At 43.8% G+C, this 23,231-nt stretch overlaps 1 long non-coding RNA gene, 5 other non-coding genes and 1 pseudogene across 6 annotated transcripts; 6 read left to right on the plus strand and 1 right to left on the minus strand.

Annotated features, from left to right (window-relative positions):
* Window positions 1-6,394: 6,394 nt before the first annotated feature.
* On the minus strand, window positions 6,395-7,212 carry LOC136470532 (probable xyloglucan endotransglucosylase/hydrolase protein 30; annotated as a pseudogene).
* Window positions 7,213-9,466: 2,254 nt separating this feature from the next.
* On the plus strand, window positions 9,467-13,374 carry LOC136478015 (uncharacterized). Its single transcript, XR_010764160.1, has 2 exons — window positions 9,467-9,626; window positions 9,732-13,374. It is a non-coding gene; the product is annotated as an uncharacterized lncRNA (long non-coding RNA).
* Window positions 10,963-11,041, plus strand: LOC136478814 (small nucleolar RNA R160). The gene has a single exon (XR_010764499.1). It is a non-coding gene; the product is annotated as a small nucleolar RNA R160 (small nucleolar RNA).
* On the plus strand, window positions 11,179-11,262 carry LOC136478811 (small nucleolar RNA R160). Its single transcript, XR_010764496.1, has one exon. It is a non-coding gene; the product is annotated as a small nucleolar RNA R160 (small nucleolar RNA).
* On the plus strand, window positions 11,388-11,463 carry LOC136478812 (small nucleolar RNA R160). The gene has a single exon (XR_010764497.1). It is a non-coding gene; the product is annotated as a small nucleolar RNA R160 (small nucleolar RNA).
* Window positions 11,603-11,682, plus strand: LOC136478810 (small nucleolar RNA R160). Its single transcript, XR_010764495.1, has one exon. It is a non-coding gene; the product is annotated as a small nucleolar RNA R160 (small nucleolar RNA).
* LOC136478813 (small nucleolar RNA R160) lies at window positions 11,822-11,900 on the plus strand. The gene has a single exon (XR_010764498.1). It is a non-coding gene; the product is annotated as a small nucleolar RNA R160 (small nucleolar RNA).
* Window positions 13,375-23,231: the final 9,857 nt, after the last annotated feature.

Here is a 23,231-nt window from a genome sequence, read left to right on the forward strand (position 1 = left end):
GAATCGCCGCCCGCCGGTTCTGCTCACATGGGTGCGCACCGTAGCTTCCTGTGGGCACCCAGCGTCACCGTTCGAGTCAGAGGAGGTGGTCGACCTCTTAGCAGTGTTAGTGTGGTCCCCTGATGGCCGGCGTGGTCGCGCAGCACCGCCCGGAGCCGTGCCGTCGTGCGCGGGGGTCTCGAGGACCACCCCGTTGTAAAGACGAATACTACGAGGGCCTTGTCGTGAAACTTCTATTAGTAGGAATAGTGCGGATAGGGTTGGTATAAATATCGCAAAGCTCGAGGTCGTTTTTGAAAAGAAGCCGGCGCGCGCGGGCTCCCGGCTCGTTGGGCCGGCCTGCCGTGGCTGCGTCCGCCTAGGCCTGCCTGCTGCTGGGCCGCCGCGTCCGCATGGGCTGCTGCTGACGGCGCGCGCGCCGTTGGGCCAAGTGATTGGCGCCGGCCCATTTCGACTTGTAGAATAATTTCTAAGTTAGTTTAAAAAGGTAAAGTTGTAAAATCAATATGAAATAACATAGGAGTCCAAAAATGGTAAAACCAGTTTTGTTGAGCTCCTAAAATCTTGCCCTGCCTGCTAGTATATTTTGTTCACGTAGTTGGATAATATTCTTAGGGAGCTATATAATTAATTAGAGATAATTAATATTGTGATATATAAACTTGTAGGGATTTTCGTGGTAAATTGATAATAGCGTTGGATCTGAAATTTCTACAGTAGATCCCTAGCAATATTAGTTACTCATCATAAATTTTGTAGCTCCGGAATAACTAGTTGCTAAATAGATAATGATGTCTTAATTCGAACAATGATTAAAGTGATAGAGTGAAATAAAGAAACACCTTTGGTTTATATAACTAAAATTATTATTGGGAAATAACGTTTTATCCGACAACGTGTATATATAGCCTAAGTACGGTCGTTGTTAGAACTAGCCAGTTAACTCGAGAGGCGTAAAGCGTATTTATACGAGTCACGATTTTAGTTGATTAATTACATCTTTGCATTGCATCGCATGCATATCATATAGGTACGATGATGGATCAACGGATCGATCGAAGGAGGATTGGGAATCCGAAGATGGTGTAATGATATTCTCTCCAGGAGATGATGCAATGGGCTTTCTATCTAGTTGATGGTGCATGATCTGAAGATGCAGATACTAACTTTTAATATATCTTACCCAGGCAAGCCCCGGTGCATAACCCCTACTTTCTGCAGTTTAAATAATATTTGTGCATTAAGTTAAGGAGTTGAATGAAACCCACTTGCATATATATATATCTTTATTCCTATAAGTCTTACTAGTATGACAGGATCGTGTAGAATGCTATGCTACAGGACTCCGGTAGAAGTCGAGTGATTGCCTGTCACTCGCGAGAGATAGGAAATATATTATTAGATTACTATCACTTGGAAAATAATAAATGGTGGAAAGGAAAATGGTGACCGGGCAGGGATATGGTTTGGGTATTGGTGGGTGTAAGAAGTTGTGTCGCCGCGGAGGCGGGTCATAGCTTGGTTACACCGTCTTCCCTGTCTGGTCGATTAAGGACCGATCGTGCATATGACTCTAGGCAGGTCACAGACTTATTATCCCGAGCACATACTTGTGTATGGGCGCTTGGAAGACTTGTTGCTCTCTTGTCGTGGATCCGGCTCTTTCCGGACCGACTGTCAGGGTTTGTTTTTGGTGAAGGAGGTCCTTGCACCGCACTGAGTCCGGGACTCAGAGGCGGGGGCTTGGAGTCCCAGTTTGGACGGGGACCTGGATACCCAGGATAGGAGAGTGATGGGTTGGTCCTGCTTGTGCCTGAGGTACAAGCGGGGCGTGTGTTTTCGAGGTACCCAGCTGGGGGCATTGATTCGCGAATCGCCGGGCTATCCGGTACGGCTTGTCTACGGTTTAGCATCGTAGTAAGAACTGAAAGATGAAAGATGGAAGATGGACAAAGGAAATCTGATTGCTTACCACTTGCTTGAAAGTAGCACATGTGCTTACATAGAATGGTTAGTTAATGAACCAATGCGGCTATTATTAAAAATCAAATATAAGGACGCACACTTAGTAATGCTTTCTGCAATTGCAACCCACAAACCAGATAGCCTTGCATATCCTTGGAGTCTTTTCTTTTCTCCTATCGGGTAAGTCTTGCTGAGTACAATTGAGTACTCAGGGTTTATTTCCCCCTGTTGCAGGTGACAGGTGGACGCTAGAGCTGACCTTTGTGTGTGGATTCCTCCTGGTGGGCTCAGCGAGGATTTCCTTTACGCTGCGATCGTAGTTGTTATTTATAACTCTCACCAAATGCTTTTATAAATGGAAGTTTAATAATATGTTGTCGTAGTCTATATGTCAATACTTCCTCATGTCATGTTTAGATATTTATTTCCGCTGTAACTCTAGTCACATATTTCTATTCCGCTGTTCAAGTAAATTATTTATAACTCTGATAATATGATTTCATTCCGCTGTCATATTAATAAATATTATACTCTGATGTTGTATTAAAAGTGATGTAAGAAATGGTTACGAATGATGTAAGCTTTATTCTCTTATTTGTGATCCTGATGGCAAAAATGTGGATTTTCGGGTTCTCCCCTGGGGTGTGCCCGACGGAATCGAGTAATTTAGCGTTCTCCCCCGAGTGCTTAGTGTCTAATGGAAGACAAGCACTCCTGTGAGGCATTAAATTAGGCGGTTCTGCCACAGTATTCCATCCATTCTTGTTTTGATATTTGCCATGAGTATGGAAGAGCTGCTGAAATTTGTTGCTGCCATTTTTCACTTTTTGTCGGATTACTTTTAGTATGGAGTATTCCATTCAAGTTTTTTAGAATTTTGCTGTAAAATTCACACTTCCATATTTAGATTTTGAACAATATTGTGTGGTGGTTCTGCCATGTGTTCTGTGTATAATAAAGTAGTATGACATAATTTAGCTAAAGGTCTATACCATTTTTCCTCTTTACCACCTATTTACAATGGTTGATACATTCAATATTTGTTTTCTTCCTCGCAGGGATATTATGGTGGCAAATGCACAGTTATGCGCTGATGGTGGGTTCTAGGTTTAATGCTCTGACGATAGTGCAGTTATGGACTAGCAAAATAGGTACGCACCAGCAAAACACTCTACCAGCTGCATCTTAGTTCTACGTGCCTCTTAATTCATGTACACCCTTATATATAGTGTTTCCATCTTCATACTGGTACCTAGAGGTCCAAAATATCTGAGGCTAGATAAATTTCTATTTAGGTGCCATATATTCTACTCTCTTTGTTTTATGTTCGTAGTTGCATGTCCAAAATATCTGACCTCTTTGTTTTATGTTCGTAGTTGCATGTCCAAAATATCATCTAATTGTTATAGCACATAGCGCAAGATGTTTTGGTTCAATATGTTGTTTCCCATCTTCTACTAATGTTTCCAAGAATTTTGATTGTTTCACATCTTCTACTAATGTTTCCAAGAATTTTGAGGCCACACATAGTTTAGATGAATTCATCTATTGCATACGCAGCGATTTTCTTCGGAACTTGACTATGCTGTTCAAAGAAGTGTAATTTTCTACCCTTGTTTTTTGAGTGTAGATTTACTCTAAATCAGGTTTGTGTGGTTGGTTCCATGACATATCATAATATTAACCTGGTACAACTCACACTGCTCTTTATGGTTCTACTGTTCTACAAGACTACCTCTACCATTTCTATATTATCATCACTCTGATAATGTTTACTTCGTGTTACATAAGTCAAAATGGTTTCATGGGTTTGTTCTGGTTGAATAAGTTAAATTGATTTTCGTGAACACATTTCTTTTGCATGGGCTAAACCTAAAATTAATATTAGTATTATGACCACACCGCGCGTTGTTGCCCCTTGTCGTAGTTTTGGGCAGAATCAGCCGGTGTTCACAATGTGCTAACTGTGCAAACGAGATGTGCTCCTTCTGTTTACTGCAGGTAATGGTACGATCCCTAGTTGGAAATTTTTTGTAATGTTTAGTTTTTTTTTGCTTTTTCTTTGTTCACCAAATAAATTAATTATGTAATAAAATCATCTACTTACATGATGCTGTTGTGAACGAAAAACTAGATCATCAAGCAGTTGACTCCCATCTCGAGAATCAGCTCAAAAATATATGTGCTTCACTAGTTTCGGTACCTGCAGTCTGTGTAGTAGACGAAGCAGGGAAAAATATATTCACATTGCTTCTTTTCTGATATTTTCTTGGGTATCACATTTATGTTTGGTTCAATTTATTTGGTTATGTTAATTCCTTAGCTTTATACATCGATGCTTTTCTCAAGTTCTCTCACACCATGCAATTTCTTTACATCGTGGGTTCAAAATTAGATGTGACTAGCAAGACAAAAAAACACTTAATTGCCACCTCATAGATATGTTCACTTGATACATTTTGTCCACATATTTATAAGCCAGAATTCAGAAGGAAACCGGATCAAATCTCCTCCCCTTATATTCCTCCCATCCTCCGGTTCTATTCATTCTCTCTCCATTTTTTTTTTCTTTTTTCCCATATCGACATCTGTTGTTCTGATTTTGGCGTAATGCTCATGCTGGACTGTCGTGGGCTAGCTCTCCCTAATGATTTGTTGGGGATCCCCCTCGATTTTGGGTTTCTCCGTTTTATGTCCATTCTGATTTAGTTAATTAGTTCATGTTTTATATCTAGAGTATATTTATTGAAAATGTTCTAAATAGTGAGCTTGTTAGGTGGTTTATGTTATTGTGGCAGGGTTCTACTTTCAGTAAATAGTCAATGTAATGGGGGAATTTTTTTAGACATTTACAGCAACTAAGGTATATAATATATAAGAATAAGAGAATTGGTGCTCTTGTTATTGCTTGAATAATAGGTTACAGGATTAGTTTTTATATGACTCGCTGGTTTGCCGAAGTAGGTAAAAAAACTTATGTGGATTACAATCAGCTTGAATTTGTTTCCTACTTAGACTGCTAGCATGGCAGCTTGCAATCCTGGACTACAATTTTATTTTCAGTGCTCACTATTTCCGAAATTGCCTTGCTGGTTTGCCAATGTAGGTGCTTTGTGTTTGAGAACAAATAATATGTACACGTGGATGACGAGCAACGCAACAATTACAAACAGCTTGAATTAAGAGTTACCCTTCCTTTCATTCTAGAGAGATTAGGTAAGTGCTAATGTCGCCTATTTGCTTTTGTTTGGATTTTGTGAGCTAGGAGCTAAAACAAAGAATTTTCTGCCAAGGGTGATTCCTCTGAATTTGAAATATCAGCTGATTACTATGCCATCTTGAGTTTGGCATAGGATTGCTAAAATTTTATAAACAATGGTCCAGTGGTCTAGCTCAAATTCATTCAACAGAGAATACATAGAATATTGCACACTCTCTTTTATTTGTCCAAGTCTGAGACTTTATCTGTAATGCTCAATCTAGATTTCTACTCAGTTTATAGGTTTGTTGACAAATATTTATTAATCATGCCACTTTGTTTCATGCTTCTATCACAAAATAAAATAAAATAAAATGGTTCATGTCCTTATTCATGTTACTGTTGCTAAGCCCAGTGACTGTGATGTATAAATATAGCATCAATTTCATTGATTCGAACACAATAAACATACCTCTTGCCGTAGCTATGTTTATGTTGTCCTTGCTTCCTCCTACCTTCCTATTCTAAAAATCTTTGACAGAGTTATTTTCTTAGTTTCTAAACGGATGCTTCAATTTATGTGCACATTTTCTACAGGTTTTAGTATGCCCCTAGGTTTTTAACTCAGCTTCGTAACATTGAAATGATTTCAGGTATGTTATGGCTGTCAGGTTTTTAGTAGTGTGAAAGTTCTTAATCACCAGTGTTAGCTTACAGTGCTTTGTGTGGCCTTGAGGTTTTAAGACGTTGTTCTAAAATTTGTGTTGTAAATTCGTTATTACCACGCATCGAAAGTGTCATGATTTCAAAAGTATGCATAGTAGATGTGTCCTACACCATATAAAAAAAGCTCTAAGCTTTCGATTTTTGTGCATGACATATCTATATTAAACTCCTAATATTATTTTCATGCAAAGATTAAACATGTTTTTACCTATGCCTCAATCAGGTGATTTGCCGGCACACGCGAGGACGCACGTAATGGACTAGTTTAACTTATTGTCGTTCTCATCGGTGGCACCTCTTCATTTGCCAGCGTTAGGATACAATCTACAGAATTGCCATTTAAAACAGTAAGTCTTGTACGTATTTGCTATTTTTTCTAACGTGACACGCCACGCGAGCGTGCCAGAGTGGTAGATCCCGTGGGAGTCCTAACTTGGCACAGGAAAAGACTGTTTTGCCCCCGCCTCCTTCTGTCTTGTGGCCCAACGCCGGTCACTCCTTTGGTCAAACCCACTCGTAGACAAGAGCCCCTCTCTCCCCTAGCCCCCAGGTGGAGATGTCCCACGCGGTGGCGTGTACACGGACATGGGCTTGGACGGGAAGTCCCCGCCCATGTCGTCCGACCAGCGCACCTCGCTCGCGTCTTCCACGTAGAAGGACACGGCGGCGGCCGTCCACAGGATGGAGTAGCGGAGGAACTCCGTAGTGGGGTCGAACGGCAGCACGTACCGCTCCTCCCGCCCCCGGCTGATGCCGCCGTTGCCGTACACGTTGGCCTGCATGCACCCGCCATGGCTTGCCCCGAATGTTGCCCAGGAACTCGAAGTCCAGCCTGTTGTGCCGCTTCTCGAACGCGTCGCCAGTGGACGCCTGCAGGCAGCATGCTGGAAGGCAGGAAGCATGTAGTCGGAGGGAAGCTTGATGGACGCGCTGAAGAAGCCGTGCTGGTACATACATGGACAAGGAGATGAAACCAGACCCTGCAGCAAATTAATCCACCGCAAATGCATTCTCGTTCATCAATCAGATTAATAATTGCTCGCTCATCGGATAGATGTTTTCAAATATGATTGACCAGCAATCCAGCAATCGAATTGTTTATTTATGAATACGTTTGACAAAGGTGTGCATGAAAAGTTGGAAATAGACAATCATCGGTGTCGTGGTCGGCAGAGCGGAGGATGTTGGCATGTTGCCGTGGCAAACGGCGGCGTGTACGCGTCCTCGAACGCCATCGTCGTCACGTTGATCGCCGGGAGCCCGGACACGGCTGCCAGGACGACGAGCATCGCCATCACCACCGCCGGCGTCAGGCGGCCCATGTCTGTACGGACCGGTGCCGCCGCCGCCGCCGCTAGCCGAATGTTTCAGGGCCGCGCCGGCCAACGACTGCAACCACCTGCTCTACACCATGGCCACGCAGTGGCTCACAAGGTGTCGGCCGCAGCCGGCAGCACGTCAAGAAGAGCAACAGCAGCTAGTTCAAGCTGCCGGCCATGCTATCGTCGGCGTGGGCCGCGTCCTCCGCCCCGTCTAACGTCGAGGGCCTCGACGAGAACGTGTTCATCCCGGCCTGCCGACCAAGACGCCGCGAAGCGGCGACGGACGACTTCAAGTGGTAGATCGGCTCCATGTTCCGCGGCGAGCTCCCCGACCAGAGCACCGTGGCAGTGAAGCGGATGAACGGGCCGGGCTAGGCACGCAGGGCCAGCACGAGTTCCTAACGGAGATCACCGTGATCGGCAACGTCCACGGCGTGAACCTGGTGAAGCTCGGCGGGTTCTAGGCCGAGGGCGCCTGCTGGTGTACGAGTACATGAACCAGGACTTCCTGGACCAGACGCTCTTCCATCTCCCGCGCTGGCGTCGACACGCTGGAGCTGGAGTAGGCGGCCCAGCTACGCGCGTGTGTGGGCGTGGCGCATGGGCTGGCGTACCTCCACGTCGGTTGTGGGTGCCAGCGCCGGCGAGGGCGAGGTCAAGCGACACCGTGACGAGCGAGTCAACAGCGGAGAGCGGCGTGTGGACGCTGGTGCGGTAGGGAGAGAATGGAGACCAGCGGGGAAGAGAATGGAGATCGGCACTGAACGCTGGGGCCACAAAGGCAGAAGGAGGCAGGGGCAAAACAGCCTTCCACGTGCTAAGTTAGGGCTCCTATGGGCGCTGCTGCGCTGGCAAGGTCACGTGGCGCGCCACATCATCAAAAGTGGTAAAAACGTAGGAGGTTCAGTATTTTGTATGGTAGTTCTGTAGGTTCCATTCTAAAACTGACAATTGGAGAGGTGCCATCCGTAAGGATGGCAATAAGTTAAATATCCCCTCCGAGAGGACCTAGGGAGAAAGTTGGGTTTGGGTAGGCCTGCTTGCGGGGCGGGGCGAAACTGTGTTTTTGGGCGGGTCCTGGTATCTCTACACCTAAACGATCTGTTCGCTGGTTTGTTTCTAGGCTGATAAGTCCGGCCGGTGCTGGTTTGTTGTGAGAGAAAAATATTGTTAGCTGATTGATAAGCCTTGACTGAAACCCACGAGCGAACAGCTGAACGAAGTCCGCATCGACTATGGATCCTGTGGGAGATCACACGTACGTAGCACCAACACTTGCATAACGTCTGTCGATTGCAATGTGCCCACATGCATACGTTGCATGATGCATGCCCACATGCAATACGGTCTCATTTCACGAACGTACTAGCCTATATAATCAAGAGATCGAGTTAGGCCCTGAAAAAACTTCTCTTGAGCGACTACAGTGTCGAGCCCGATCAGCACTCGTGTCGCCTGTACTTAAATCCAAAAGCGTTTTTATAGAGTTCTGTAGAAGGTAGTTGATGAACAGGCACGTTAGGTTCGTGTACCACACGTCTCATCGTCCGGCACCCATTGGCCCGCATAAGGTCGCAATCGCATGCCTCCATGGCGGTGCCCGGAGACACCGAAGACGAGGAGGTGGTGGATGGAGACCTCGTTAACGACGGTGCAGAGGACGATGAAGAGAAGGCATGAATATGTATTGGTAACTATCAGCGAAGTTGAAGTCATAGAGCAAGACAACAGTGAAAGGCAAGCAGGACGTGAGGACCGGCGTGGCAACGGCAACGGAAATTACCCGTGACAATGGAGAGTACCCTTGTGGAGTTTCGATCATGGCCGCAAGGACGTATACGAACGCAATTGACGAAGAAAAAACAAATCCAAAAAAGAAAATAAAAGAAAATAAATGAGAAAACGAAAATATGGAACAATCTTGGGTAACTGGCACTCCAAGCGGAGAAAGAGAACATGGATGTAGAGAGTAGAGGAAAAGATAACATGGTTTCATATAAAAAAGATAAAAAATAGTAAATGTCTCAATAAATTTAAAAATAGTTTAGATTCCCAATATAAATTTATGTATTAGTTTTATATTATTTTTTGAAAATAATTAAATTTGCATTGTAGATGCGCGTGAGTCATACTGTGGCTCCCGTGCGAAGTACGAGCGTATATCTATCTAGTGAAGTGCGTATAGCTGGGTGAAAACGGGTTTTTCTATATTGTGGGTCGGGGCGGGTTGGGTTCACAGGGAAAGCGGGTTGGGGCGGGTTGGGACTTCCCCGTCCTCTCCATCTCCCGTGCTCGCCCAAGTCCGTGACTGCTCTCGGTTGGGGAAGGAGAAGACGGCCGCCGCCAGCCCGCCGCTGTCGTCACCGACGCCTCCGCTCCAGCGTGTCCTCCTCCAACGCCGAGAGCAGATCCAGGTGCCCCTCCTCCAGATGCGCTCCCCCATCTTCTCCTTCGCGTCATCTCTTTCTCCTTCCCCTTCTTTTTCTGCTTCTTGATACGATTCATCAATTCGATTGCAGGGAGCGTCCCCTTTCCCTTCCCCATCGGCGGCACCCGGAGCCGCAAGCAGGAGAGGAGGAGGCGCTGAAGCGGGAAGGCAGGAGCGCCGGATAAAAACAGGTAGTCTCTGGGTGAAGGCAGGAGCCGCCCGCCGCCAACGCGCCCTTACCGTGTCCTCCCTGGACCCTGAAGTAGTCTCCTCCGGTCCTCACGCAATTCGTTTTTGGCTTGGTAGCTGTAGCACAGAGACTCCGTTCGTCTTCCCTGCTGCAATGTTTTTGGGTGAAGTATAACAACAAGTGACTTCTCAACAAGCTCATTCTTGGATTGGATTTTTATTAGAAAGTTTAATTTGGATAGAGTGATCTGATATTTTCTGTAGGAGTTTAATTAGAAAGTTTAAAGCTTGCAGAATTCACCTTTACCTTTTAGTATTGAAACAATTTCTTGCTCTAGAACAGAGCGTCTGAGTTAGTTGCAAGTTATTTTGTTGTGTATCAAGATCCTTCTCTAAGTTTCAGTTTCAGGAGGGATCTCCACATGCCAAACACTACATCTGGACTGGAGTTTCAGATTATAGTGATATCGAGATTGGCATAGTTTTTGGTGTTTATTTAGCTGCAGCTGCTCCACACACTTTCAGTTGTGATTCTGTTGTACTGCCTTTCCAAATTCAGCAGAGTTAACAGTGATGCACTCAACCTAAAATAACATCACTGAAAAAAATATGTATCTCACTGTCCATGGATACAAACGAACTGACACATCACTGGAATTATGTACCTCATTGACACATCACTGAAATTTGTTTCTCTAAACTATTGTTTTGGTTTCAGATTGGTCTCCAGAAAGGTTCTAAATCTTTTCAAGAAGCTCGAGCAGCGAGATTCACTAAGCTAGTGGGACACTAGGTGATAAATGGGAGACTGAATCTAGAAGTGATAGAAGTACAGTTCAGTGAGTTTAGTCACCACAAGAGAGAATGGGTTAGTACCTGACTAAAATTATATTGTCACTACTATTCGGCCCGGCTTATTTTGGTTCAGGGAAACAAAAACACGAGGTTGCACCACAGCAGCCGTGCTCGAGCTGGCCAGAGCCAGGCCAGATGTTGGGTAGAACCAGGATTCCAAACAGCCAAGTGTTGCTCCATCTTCCTTCTCCATTTTGAAGAAAGAATGAAATTTCAAAAAAAATCAAACATTAAATTTAATTAAATATATAAAAGCATAACAATATTTTCTGTTTAGAAGCGAAATGAGGAGACTGAAACATCTTAATGTTTTCATGTGGAGAACACACGTATGGTCTTCAAAGTTCTCTGATTGCTTTCTCTATGTACCTTGTACCTATGGTATCCAATTGATGATTGTCTAGTGCAGCAGTATTCTATTTTCTTTAACTATGCCATCTGAATATTGGTACTAGTTATGCTTGAGTCTGCACTGTAGTGTTTAGTCACTGAGAAGCAGCATGAAGAGGTCTTGTAATCTGAAGATATCATCTGATGTTGATACATACATTCATGGTCTTCAAAGTTCTCTGATTGCTTCCTTTACCTACATCTTCTTATCTAAACTGATTCTGGGTGACTGGGTTATGTTCAGTTTCTTTTCTCCCTGAAGCTGTAGTTTTAGATTATCAATTAATAAGAGTTATGAAGTTTTATGTCAAGAAGCAAAATGAAGAGGTCATATGATCTGAAGTGATGTTGATACACCCATCCATGGTCTTCAAAGTTCTGTGATTGCTTTCTTTACACATTCTAGATCATCTTTATTGAAATCATACTTAAATTGTGGCCATCTTTAAAAAAACGTGTATCCTATAGGTTTACGATTTTTTCTTAATTATGCTTGAGCACAGTTTTAGTCTTTAAGATGTCAAAAGAAACAAAATGAGGAGGCTAAATGATCTGAAGTATCTGATGTTGATACATCAATTCATGGTCTTCAAAGTTCTCTGATTGCTTCTTGTACCGACATGCTAGATTGTCTTTATTGTAATTGTACTTGAACTGTGTCCATCTTAAAAAATATTGTGTATCCTAGCTTTATAGTGTTTCTTAATTATGCTTGAGCAAAGTTTTAGTGTTTAAGATGTCAAAAGAAGCAAACTGATGAGGTTATATGTTCCTAAGTACAGATGTTGATACATCAATTCATGGTCTTCAAAGTTCTCTGATTGTTTCCTGTGTCATATTTCCATCTAAGATTTTGCAATTTATGCCTTTCAGCTTGGTGCGCTATATTACTATGAAACTGGTTCAATTTTAACTCTGGAACTATAAAAGTCTGGTTTTCACTATCCCACTCCAATATCCATATTTAAAACCCCCTCCCATGCCAAACATTCTATAACCTCAAGCTTTTCAAAACCATTCACTTTCATCTTTTATCTGGTTTAGTGTGCATTTTTCACCGTGGGGGGCCATGTCACCTGTTTTAGACTTTTAGCTGGCATATTAGACTAGTCAACAACAGTAGAAAATAAAGCAAAAATGAATTTTGGATTCCATTTGCCCCCCCAAATATCAGCTTCCTTGTGCTCTCTGTCAATCTATTCTTCTGCAAATTTTATCTGCTCTATCGCCTCTGTGGCTGGGACTACGAGGCATCAGCTTTGACTGAGCTTCGCCATTTTCTTCTCCTTCATCACCACCATCGTTGGGCCCTACACTTTCCCCCAAAAAACTTGGCTTTCCTTCTCCCTCACCACCATCTCCAGATCGGACCAGGACAAATGCTCTTAGAATGACTAACAGCACAGGATTCTCAAGATCCACAGATCACAAAACTTAACAGCTCATTCTCTTGCAACATAAGCTAGTGCTTCTTCTCAGTTTGTATGCTCAAACCCCCTCACAGAGGCTCATGTCCTATCCTGGACAGCCTTACACCTGTAATCTGGGAGACCATAACTCTCGTAAGTGTAAAATGTTCTTAATTTAATGCATTCCGCTTCTTATTAAAAAAAGAGAGGGTGAGGCATGCCAGGCAGGCATGTGCCACATGAGAGCATCTGCAGAGATGGTGTCGGCAGCCACACACGCACTGGTGGCACGGCACGAGTTGGAAAAAGGAAGCCGGCCAAGCTCCAGCAGTTACTGCCAAGTGATCTCGAGCAACTGGGAGTGACGCCACCACATCCCTTGTATCGTTCCACTTTTACTTGCCCACCACTTCTCAACTCTGACTGACCCAACTCCTTATGATTTCATCAGGAAGAAGAGCCCCTTGCCAGATTGGTTAAGAAGGACATGGGAGGTAGGAAGCAGGAGGATTTTGTTCACGCTTAATCTGGAGGAAGAAGCTCCACTGGAGAACATTGACGTCATGAAGCTGCACTCAACAGGGCACGGGGTGAATGGGGAAGAAGCCCCACCGGAGAACAGCAAGGTGATGAAACTGGGCCTTCTAGGGAGAGGAGAGGTGGTGAATGGGAGAGAAGAGGAAGAAGACTGGCTAAGGGGTTACTTCGGGCCACTCAGCGAAGCGGCTGAGCCTTGGTTAGGACTTACCAAAGGGCGAGGGGTGCAAATTGGATGGTTTTGATTGTTAAACATTGTATGTTGTCTGGTAGAATACTAGAGTGAAAATCAGACTCTTGCAATACTTCGGCCTTCGGGGCCTAAAATAGACTTCTTTTTTATTATTTTTGCCATACCGTTTGCACTTGAGTTCTTTATGAATCAACATGTTGGCTTACTTACCTGATGCATCCGTTTGTCTCAAGCAGATTTGTTCTTTGTTGACGTGTCATGTGAACAGGGAACGGATTGTTGTGCTCCATATCGTGTGTACTGTTCTAGAATGGCCTTGTATGGTCATTGTCATTCTTAACTATCAGTATTTTGGGTAAATGACTGATATAGCGAACAGATTTGTTTGTAGATTTGAAAAAAAAAAAGTAAATATCTAGCTACTAGTGAACGGCGAAATCATCTATATTTGGGAATTGATGACAATTTTTGCAGCAGACTAAAGGAATAATTTTTGTGTCGATTTGTTGCTTGTTCTGCATGAGCACATCACAGCACTGACATCACCAAATTATGATGTATTGCTGCTTATCACACCTGATTAGCGAAGTCGGCTCTGCAATTTTGCGATGATAGGCTAGGTGTGCAAGGATTTCCAACTGGTTATCAAGTCCATGAACGCTTGACAAAATGGAAATAATGTATACAAGCTCAAGAACAGATCTTTGTATCAAAGATCAATCGATTCGATTTAGTTCAGATTGCTTCAAGTGGGCCTCGATTTGGCCAGACTTGTCAGAAGTTGTACTTCCTAATTTTTAAGTGCTCTAGCCTGGTGTAACTATTTGTATGACTCCTAATTTATCTTGAGTTCTTAACATAAAGGTCATGTTGATCTGACTTGTCTGCACCAATTTGTGTACCATTTGTTGTTTAGCTCGGCCATTGTATTGAAAGAAAATTAGTTCCCTGGAAATATCAAAAGCAGATCGCATTTTGAATCAAACGATTGCAACTAAAAGGGGCAACCAAAAAAAATAGCTTAAACACGAGAATACTTGGAACATGCTTTTGAAATTAAATATCGTCTTCTGGAGGCAACAGGTAGTTTTACAACATGTATAAAATGATACATAACATGGCATAAAGCTGGATAGACCCAGCATACAATTGTTTGCGCATAACACAGCAGTTTGGCTATGTTAGCCAGGGCCAACTTTGGGGATGTCGTAGTGCTCGCTGAGGTTTGCCAAGGACTGGTTGAAGTCCTGGATGCGGTCCATGTGAGACTTGTTGGCAACTTTGGCCAGCTTCTGCATGTCAATCTTCTGCTTCTGTTCCATGTAGCGTCGCTCTGCTGGTGTGAGATGATCATAGTCAGGATGTGGATTCCCTTCTTCATCTCCGATCTTGTCAGCTTCAATCAGCTCATCGTTGGGATCAGTTGGTAATTCAGAGCTTCCCCCTGAAGAAAATAACCATTGAATTGGATATGAAGAGAGTGTAGCCAGCCGAAAATGCTTAGATTCATGGAGTCCAGTTACACAAACAAAAGGTGAGACAATGTATAAAATTAAACAAGCTATTGGAAAAATGAACTGAGCTCTGCAGAGTATTTTAGTAAAGACTGATCCAGCAATAACATGAGAAAACTATCATATCCTATCCTGTCATAACACTAAACTAATCTAAGTTTCCAAACCAATACTGTACATTGTCATTGCAGGTGCAACCAACAACTGAGTGACCGAGAAGGTAACAGGACTGGGGTTCTTTATTTGTTCTGTAAACAGTTCACATAGCCACTAATAACACTTATCAGCACAAACTAAATGACAAATCCTTCTAGTGATGCCTCCAAGATTCTTTATCAAGACATGAATACAAAAAATAAACATATATGCAGCAGTTGTATAAACTACAAACCAGTGTATCTAAATACAGATAAGATGAGCATCAAGCATATCTCTACAACTAAAAAGCGGCAACTGTCCAGGTCTGACCAAACCCCCCACTTCATGGTATGCCACTATGATGTCTTTCCCACCCTGCTGTATTCCACTGCCAGAATAATTATTTGGGTTATTTGGATTGGTACCATTACAATTCTCAGAACTTTGAGATGTACCATTAAAATTCATCTATTTTGAGATCTACCATTATAATTCATCGTTTCACTGAGTTGCACCATTTTTACGTCTTCCAGCTGCTTGGGCCCACTGGCAGTCGTATGCGCACTGTTCTCTTTTCTATATGGACGATTTTGCCCCCGTCCGAAGTTGAAAGAGCCATGCGTTGCGCCCGTGGCCCCCATCTCTCAGTCCCTTCTCCTCCTCGCGCTCACTCTGTCTCTCACTCTCTCGTCCTCCCGACGCGGTGACGGCGGCGGAACCCTAACCCTAGCCACCAGCATCCTGGAGCCCGCGCCCACGCCCGAGTCAGCTGCCGCCGCCGCCCAACTACACTGCCGCCCGCGCCCTAGCTGTCCTCCCGTGGCCCCATCTCTTGGTCTGTAGGCTCTGCTCCGTGGTTGCGCCTAGGTTTTGAAGCCATGGCCGGGCAGTGGATTGGAAGCCCGATGAAGGTACCTTCGACGGGCTCGAGCGCAACGGGCAGCGGCAAAAGGGAGTGCCCTTATTGCCATGTTCCTTTGGTCCTGTTCCAGAGCAAGCAGCCGGCGACAAAGGATCAGTGGTTTCTCACGTGCCCGTACAACATTAAGGTTAGGATTCTTGACATTTTTGACCTCACTGTGTCTCTTGATGCTACTCTGATTGATGCGTTTTTGTGTGCAGGGTGACCATACTACTTGCGGCTTCATCTGCTCTGAGTTGTAGATTCAGGCCTTGGAAGCAAAGGAACGTCGGTTGCAGACTGGTAAGGAGACATCAGCTGACTGTTTTGCCGAGTTGAAGGAAGAATTACAAGAGTTGAAGCAAACTGTGGATAGTGTTGTAGCTGATCTGTGGAAACTGAAGGTCCAACCTGCTGAGCAGAAGCCTGAGCTGGGCACGAAGAAATACCATATTGTGCTTGATTGTTCGGTTGTATCGCCGGTTTTTTTGGCTTTGTAGGTGTCCTGATTGGTGCATTTGTTGTTGCTGTTATGTGAAAGTGAATAGCTAGAATGTGTGTTAGTCAGCTAATGTAAGCGTGGGTTAGCTAATGTGTGACTGTGTGTATCTATGTTGTCCTGGAATTGAATTGAAATGAAATGTGTTCTGTTGAATCAATTGACACCTTGTATTCTAACTGTTTTGAGCTGGCCCATGGCATCAGGACCACCCAACTGTTGTTGAAGAACTTGTTGCTGGAGAATTTCCTGGCTTTTCTGAGACAATTGTTGGATCAGCTGGGACTGATGTTGTGGGTTCAGTTGAGATAGCAGATTTTGTTGTTGAATCTTATGAAGCAGCTGCAGCTGCAGTTCTGATTGTGATAGCTGTTGTAGTTGGAGATGAAGATGGTTGCAAAATCTGGTTTAACAATTGTCCACCTAAAGGTTGTTGCTCTTTCAGCTTGTGCTGGTCCAATGACTGGAGACATGCAGTAGCTTTCAACTGTTGTTGTGGTTGTGATTGTTGCCATTGGAGTTGTTCTTGTTGCTGTTGCAAGTGAATGGCAGTGGTTGGACCTACTGTTGTTGCAATACATGGTCGTTGTTGATCGATGGATGCGATCAGATCGTCGTTGCTGATCTGCTTCCTCGGGTAACGGGAGAGCGGGCGGCGAATTGTTGATAAAGACGACCTCGGAGGTAGTTTCAAGATCGGATCTGTAGTCGCAGATGTTGGAGTGGTCGGCGCAGAATCGATATGCACCGGCTCAATGATCTCTTCGTCTCCGTCAGCGTTGATGATCCAGGAGATCGATCCGACCATGAAGATATGGCCGGGCTGTGGGGAGGACGAAGTGCCTGCAAAACGTACAATCTTTGTTTGACATGGAAATAGCACACACACCCCTACCTGTCGCGCCAACTGTCGACAGAATATCGTCGACAGTTCTCCGAGGGGTATCCCACGAAGGTAGATTGATCGGCAGAGATGCGTGTAATCGAGAACAAGAAGGGAACAGAGATACAAGAGTTAGACAGGTTCGGGCCATCGACACGACGTAATACCCTACTCCTGTGGCTTGTTGGTTTGTATTGGCTTCGTATGATGTTGCCTATCTTTTGAGGGGTCCCTGCCCACATTATATAGTCTGTGGGGCAGGGTTACAAGTCGGTTAGATCTAGGAGATAACCAGAAAGTAATAACATATTATAGGAATCATGGGATCGAATGTATCATAACAGATCTCATAGTATCTTTAGGATATCGCCCTAAATGCCTTGTGGTGCACGCCGAGCAGTGCCGTGCACCGTAGGTCTTCGTTTTGTGGGCTGGACCGCCCCTGGGAGCGTAGCCCCATGTAGTTTGTCGTGGGTATCCAGGGTCGTACCCCCACACCTTCCTATTAAAAATGTGCTATCTACTGCAAGATATGGTCTACAGCCTCTAAGAAATCCATCAACACATGATTTCGGTGCAAAGAATAGCCTATTGAACCTGATCTTAGTGTTGATGGTGTGATTATCAATGACAAGAAATAATCTAGGACTTGATTCTTCTAACTGGGCCTTAAGCCTATACAGGTTATCAAAACTTTTGTCCCAAGGCCCATAAATCTTATCCATGGCAAGATTTTTACCTTTATACACTCTTGTAGGGCACCACAATTTTGTGTGCATCCTTCAACCTCCTTTGCAGTTCTGTTGCACCCAGAGTTCCATCTTTCTTCAGCCAATCAATCACCTGACTGCACACTCAGAACTATGTTACCCCTACACAGATTCCTTGCCTCCTAGTGCTCTGGCACTCATGAGGGTAGGGGTTCCTTTTTACCTGCAAAAAAGTCAAGTAATGTACTTATTACAAGCCACACAATGTAAGAAAATAGGGAATAGTCAATGAAAACAATGTACTAACACATTACCTTAATAGTGTGCCCATCCCTTTGAGTTGAGGCATGAAGTTTCCACCTGCAGCTCTCACTCTACTATGAGCAGTTCACCCTATACCTCCCTGTATCACTCTTTTCAATGTCATAGTTGAACTCATGTTTAACAGCATGAGTAGCTAAAGCAATCTTAAAAGCATCCATGTCTGAATACACTGTTCCTAGTGACATAGGAGGGTCCTTCTTGTCATAATCAACATCAGGCATATGTTTAGGCTCCATATCTTCAACCATATCATCTATGTCTTCTACTTCATCATCAGAGGATTCATCATCAGAGTCTGTCTCAGAGGATTCATCAGCACCAAAACTCTCACCTTCCCTTTCTTTATTCCCACCTTGGCTTTGAGGATTAGGAGGAGATGGGGGATGTTGAGGACCAAGGTCAATATACAACCCTTCCTCATCAACACCCACATGCTCATTCATTGGGTTTGGGTTAGCCATTTATTCAGGTTCAGCAGATTGAGTGTGTGTGACATGGCTTGATTCTGCTAAGCTTGGACAAGCAATTGAAGGGGTGAATTAGGGTTCAACAGAGTTCACAGTGCTACCAGAATCCCAATCAGGAATCATAGGGGGGCTCACTACTTGGGCTATGATATGCAACAGTCAACAAACAACATTTGGAAGCCTTATGTTTTGCAAATATCTCAACCAAATCTTGGTCAGTGCAGACTTGGATGTTCACTTTACTATCCATGTAGAAATAAAACAATCTCACTATGTCACCGTAGTCATGAGGATACTTGTCGACAACTTCAGCAACCAGGTGTGTGAAGTTAGTGCAGTCAGCATCCACCACTTTGTTCAACGAAAACCACCGCGCACGAGAATTGGGAGCAACAATCTAGATTTCTAAGTTGTAACTACTTTCTGCGTCCATCCTACAGATGAACAAGGAGCATGCAATCAACACTACAAACACGGGGCACAAGCGCAGAGCACTAAATAGCAATCAACACTACAAATACGAGGCGCCATGAAACTAAGGGGGGAAGCACTGAACTCACCCGTCCAGAAGCCAATCCGGTCGCTCGCCCACGCCCTTGTCCCCTGCCATGCAACGCCTATCCTCTGGATCCACGGTCAAATCCACGCTCCACTACCCCATGCGCCACCACAAGCACGGGGGATTCGTCGTCTTCTCTCCCAGCCGCTGCTACAGCCTCCGCCGCCGGATCCGCCGCCGCTAGGGTTAGGGAACCGAGGGAGTTTAGCGAGAAGAGAGAGTGACAGACTAAGGGAGATGCCGGTCAATATCGGTCAACACAGCCTCCACATATGTTCGTGACTAAAAGGGCAACATGGACATTTTTCCTGCCCGGTCCCACATGTAAGAGCTGCCAAACGGTCAAAACCAAACTGAATGGAGACGGAATGGCGTGTTAGACAAAAGAGTTTAGCATCATGGCACTAGGGTCCGTGTGAACTTTTTAGTGGCATGTAGGAATAGAGTATCTTTCATAATGGCACATGAAAAAGCTCTAGAAACAGCAGCACCGTCCCCTGGCCATCGAACGGCCGCGTGCCGTGCGGGAGACGAACATCCACCGAGTCGTGGCCCAATTGCACAAGGCCCACCTACCAAGCCTCAAATGGAAAAAAGGTGGGAGACAGCTGAATAACACACATGCCCAGCAGATGGAAGAAAAGTTATAGAGGCAAAGATATTCATGCTCCCAAAAACTGAAAGTGTTTGATTGGTCTAGAATTCCACATCCTAGAAACTTCAACTAGAGCAAAAGATGGAAACTTCAACGGAACAGAAGTACAGACTAAAGTTCTTCTCCATTATCCTAGAATGTTGACTTGCAACTTAGCAAAAGCAGGACTGGATTCTCCTCCAAATCCTTCAGACGTACCAAAACCAAAGTGGTTTAAAATAAATCTTTTGTAAAAAGATCAGCACTAATTGGTCCAGTCAAGAGTTCCGTGAAGCTGTTGATGGTCATTTGAGCTTCAGAGTTATTCTCCTTGTCCATTGTAAGCTGTTCATCATCTTCTACCGAAGCATGTCAATCATCAGTACTTCTCTGTTCTCTGGCTTCTTGAACCTGGCAAGAAAGAAAACCAAAGGGTTTAGAAAAAATACAGGACTAAATAATATGATAAAAATGCATTTTTTTAACAATGTACCTTTGATTTTTTTTCTCATGTGATGTAGCTTTGTTCTGTCTCTTTTTTGTGGCCTTGTGCTTCTTGTCCAACCAAGTTCTTTTCCGTTTTGAACTTTTTACTTGGACCTCCTTTTTCTTTAGGCGTGCAGTACTCAACAAATCATTTGGTGAACTAGCATCTACAGAAATTGTACATGGATCCACAGAGTTGTTTGTACATGCATTGATTTTGGCTTCAATTTGCTTAACAAGGATGTAAGTGTGTTGTCCACTAACATGGTGCATTCAGGAAAGTTGGCTGCTTGATGTGCCAAATTGAGAAATTTGCGGGACATAAATCTGAAGCGAAGCATAACATCTATCTTTGGATTCTCAATTACATTTCTTCCATCGTTGTCTTGTATAGTTCCACTTCGTGCTTCCCGAGTCCATCGCTTTAACACATAGTGTGGTGGTAGTGACTTGATATTCATCGAATCAAGAACTTTAAGAGCATGTCCACACAATATTCCAATCCTGACGAATTGTTTACAGCTGCAAGCAACCGTTTGCTTCAAAGGATCACCGATAACTTTGTACTCCTCCTAGGTAATATCTCCCACCATATATTCATATATTCATTTATATCATCCAATGGCTTGGTGTAAGCCGCTAAGGATCTCTCATATTCACCTTTGAAAAGCTTCAAATATGATAGGTGTATACAACTTGCTAGCCTGCACCGGTGGTGGTCTCCTCGTAAAGATTCTAGGTAACTTTTTCCTTGAATCAAATTCTAAATCTAGTTCGTTATTCCTTTTTCCTTCCATGACCCTTTCAAAATGCTTAAAAACCTGATGATATCAAAATCAGATTTGAAATGGTTCTTCAAGTCACTATTCAAACTCTCACTCAATTGTGTACTTCTCATCCCTAATGTGAAGACATCCTTCATGTAATACCCATTTTTCTTTCAACTTATATATACTATCCAACCAAATTTGCTTGATCACCTTTTGCCGCAAGAGGTCAAACTTTTGTTCAAATTCTTCTCTCTCCTCGTACTCAAACATGCAAGCACTGAAATTTGCTAGAATACTTGTGTTGGAAAATATATCAGAACCAAATGACTAACACACAAGATCGAAGCAGAGAAGCTCCCGTCCAGCGATTGGCTCCTTGGCTCCCCTCCTTGGTGTCGTTTCTGTCGGCGGTGACCTATTTTACTGCCGTCTCGCGCCCTTTTCCCGTCCTTGCGCTCTTTTCTCTCTCGTATAGGGCTCAGCAAACAAGTGGGCCTTCTGCAATTGGGCCGTGGCTCAGTGGACGTTCGTCTCCCGCAAGCGGCTGTTCGATGGCCAGGGAACGGCGCTGCTGTTTCTACGCCCATCTGACATAGAAGCTTGTATGTTAGACGATCTAATTCCACACGAGAGGGCACGGGACGGGGAGAAGGGAGAGACACTACCGGGCCGAACGGAAGATAGGAACGCGTGAATTTTCACAAAAATCTATATCTATATTCATATCCATATCTATATATATATATCTATATCTATATTTATATCTATACCTAATACTAAAGAGACAAAAATTTTTGCCACAATTTTTTTCGTCCATCACCTAATCTTCTCCGGATTCACGCTTAGATCGTTCTATTATGATTTCCGTGTCCATGTCGTATCTGTCTAATTTATGCACACTCCAGTTTCCGTCCAGGGCCTTGTTTAGATGCCACCAAAATTCCAAGTTTTTTCACTCTCTCTCCATCACATCAATTTTTAGCCGCTTGCATGGAGTATTAAATGTAGGTAAAAAAAAAAACTAATTACACAGTTTAGTTGGAAATCACGAGATGAATCTTTTGAGCCTAGTTGGTCCACGATTGGACAATATTTGTCAAATAAGACGAAAGTGGTACTATTCATCGAGTTGAAATTTTTTCAGCATCTAAACGAGGCCCAGGTCTTGGTTTCTTTGTCCAGGTAGTTTCCACCTGGTCCTTTTTATGCTTGCTTCAATTTCTGTGTCGATTCTAATTTTATTTTGATTACCTAGATCAGATCAGTTTCTCTCGGGCTTTTTTATTGTGCACGTTCTTTGCTCCTGTGACTTTTTTTTGCTCTCGTGATTTTTTCTCATATAAACAAAACAAATAGTAAATATAATATTTTTGAATCATTTTTTTTTGTGATTACACAGTACAACACAGACAATCACAACGCACGCACATTTATCCCTATGAACGCACGCACGAAAATCCTACCCTTATAAGCATCTTCGAAGACTAAACCGATAAACGCTCGAGATTGACGAAGTCACTTGAACCATTGACTTTCCTAAGAAATAAAATATTTATGTAGTTTTGATTAAAAATATTTTCATTAAAACTTAGATCAGCCTATAGTCCAACTAACTAAAATCGTATATTAAAATTGAAATCTTGACCAGTTTGTTGTCTATTCCAATGTAAATGAATATATATCTGTGTCGACGAAATATGGTCGGCAGTCTACCTAGGGGTATGCTCAAGGTAGTAGATTATCGGCAGACAGATGCGCAAGCTACGAACGAGATGGTGACGCAAGACAGACACAAGGTTTTATCCAGGTTCGGCCGCCGTGAAGGCGTAATACCTACGTCATGCGTCTGATTGTATTGCTGTATGTAAATGATATCTATGTATCTAGATGGATCCTCCCCGCTAGGGGACCCCTGCCTCTCCTTATATAGTCTGGCGGGACAGGGTTACAAATAAAGTAGCCTATTTGGTACTATACAATTCTTGTGGTGCACGCCGAGCAGTGCCGTGCACGCCTTGATCTTGTGGGCCGGGCCACCTCTGATGGTGCGGCCCATGTCTTGTCTTGTAGATACCGAGGGCCATACTCCCATAGCTAGTCCCCGAGCCTGATAGTAGGTGACGTAGTCGCGTG

This window comes from Miscanthus floridulus, chromosome 8 (assembly GCF_019320115.1).
Source record: "Miscanthus floridulus cultivar M001 chromosome 8, ASM1932011v1, whole genome shotgun sequence".
In the NCBI taxonomy this organism is placed as follows: Eukaryota; Viridiplantae; Streptophyta; class Magnoliopsida; order Poales; family Poaceae; genus Miscanthus; species Miscanthus floridulus.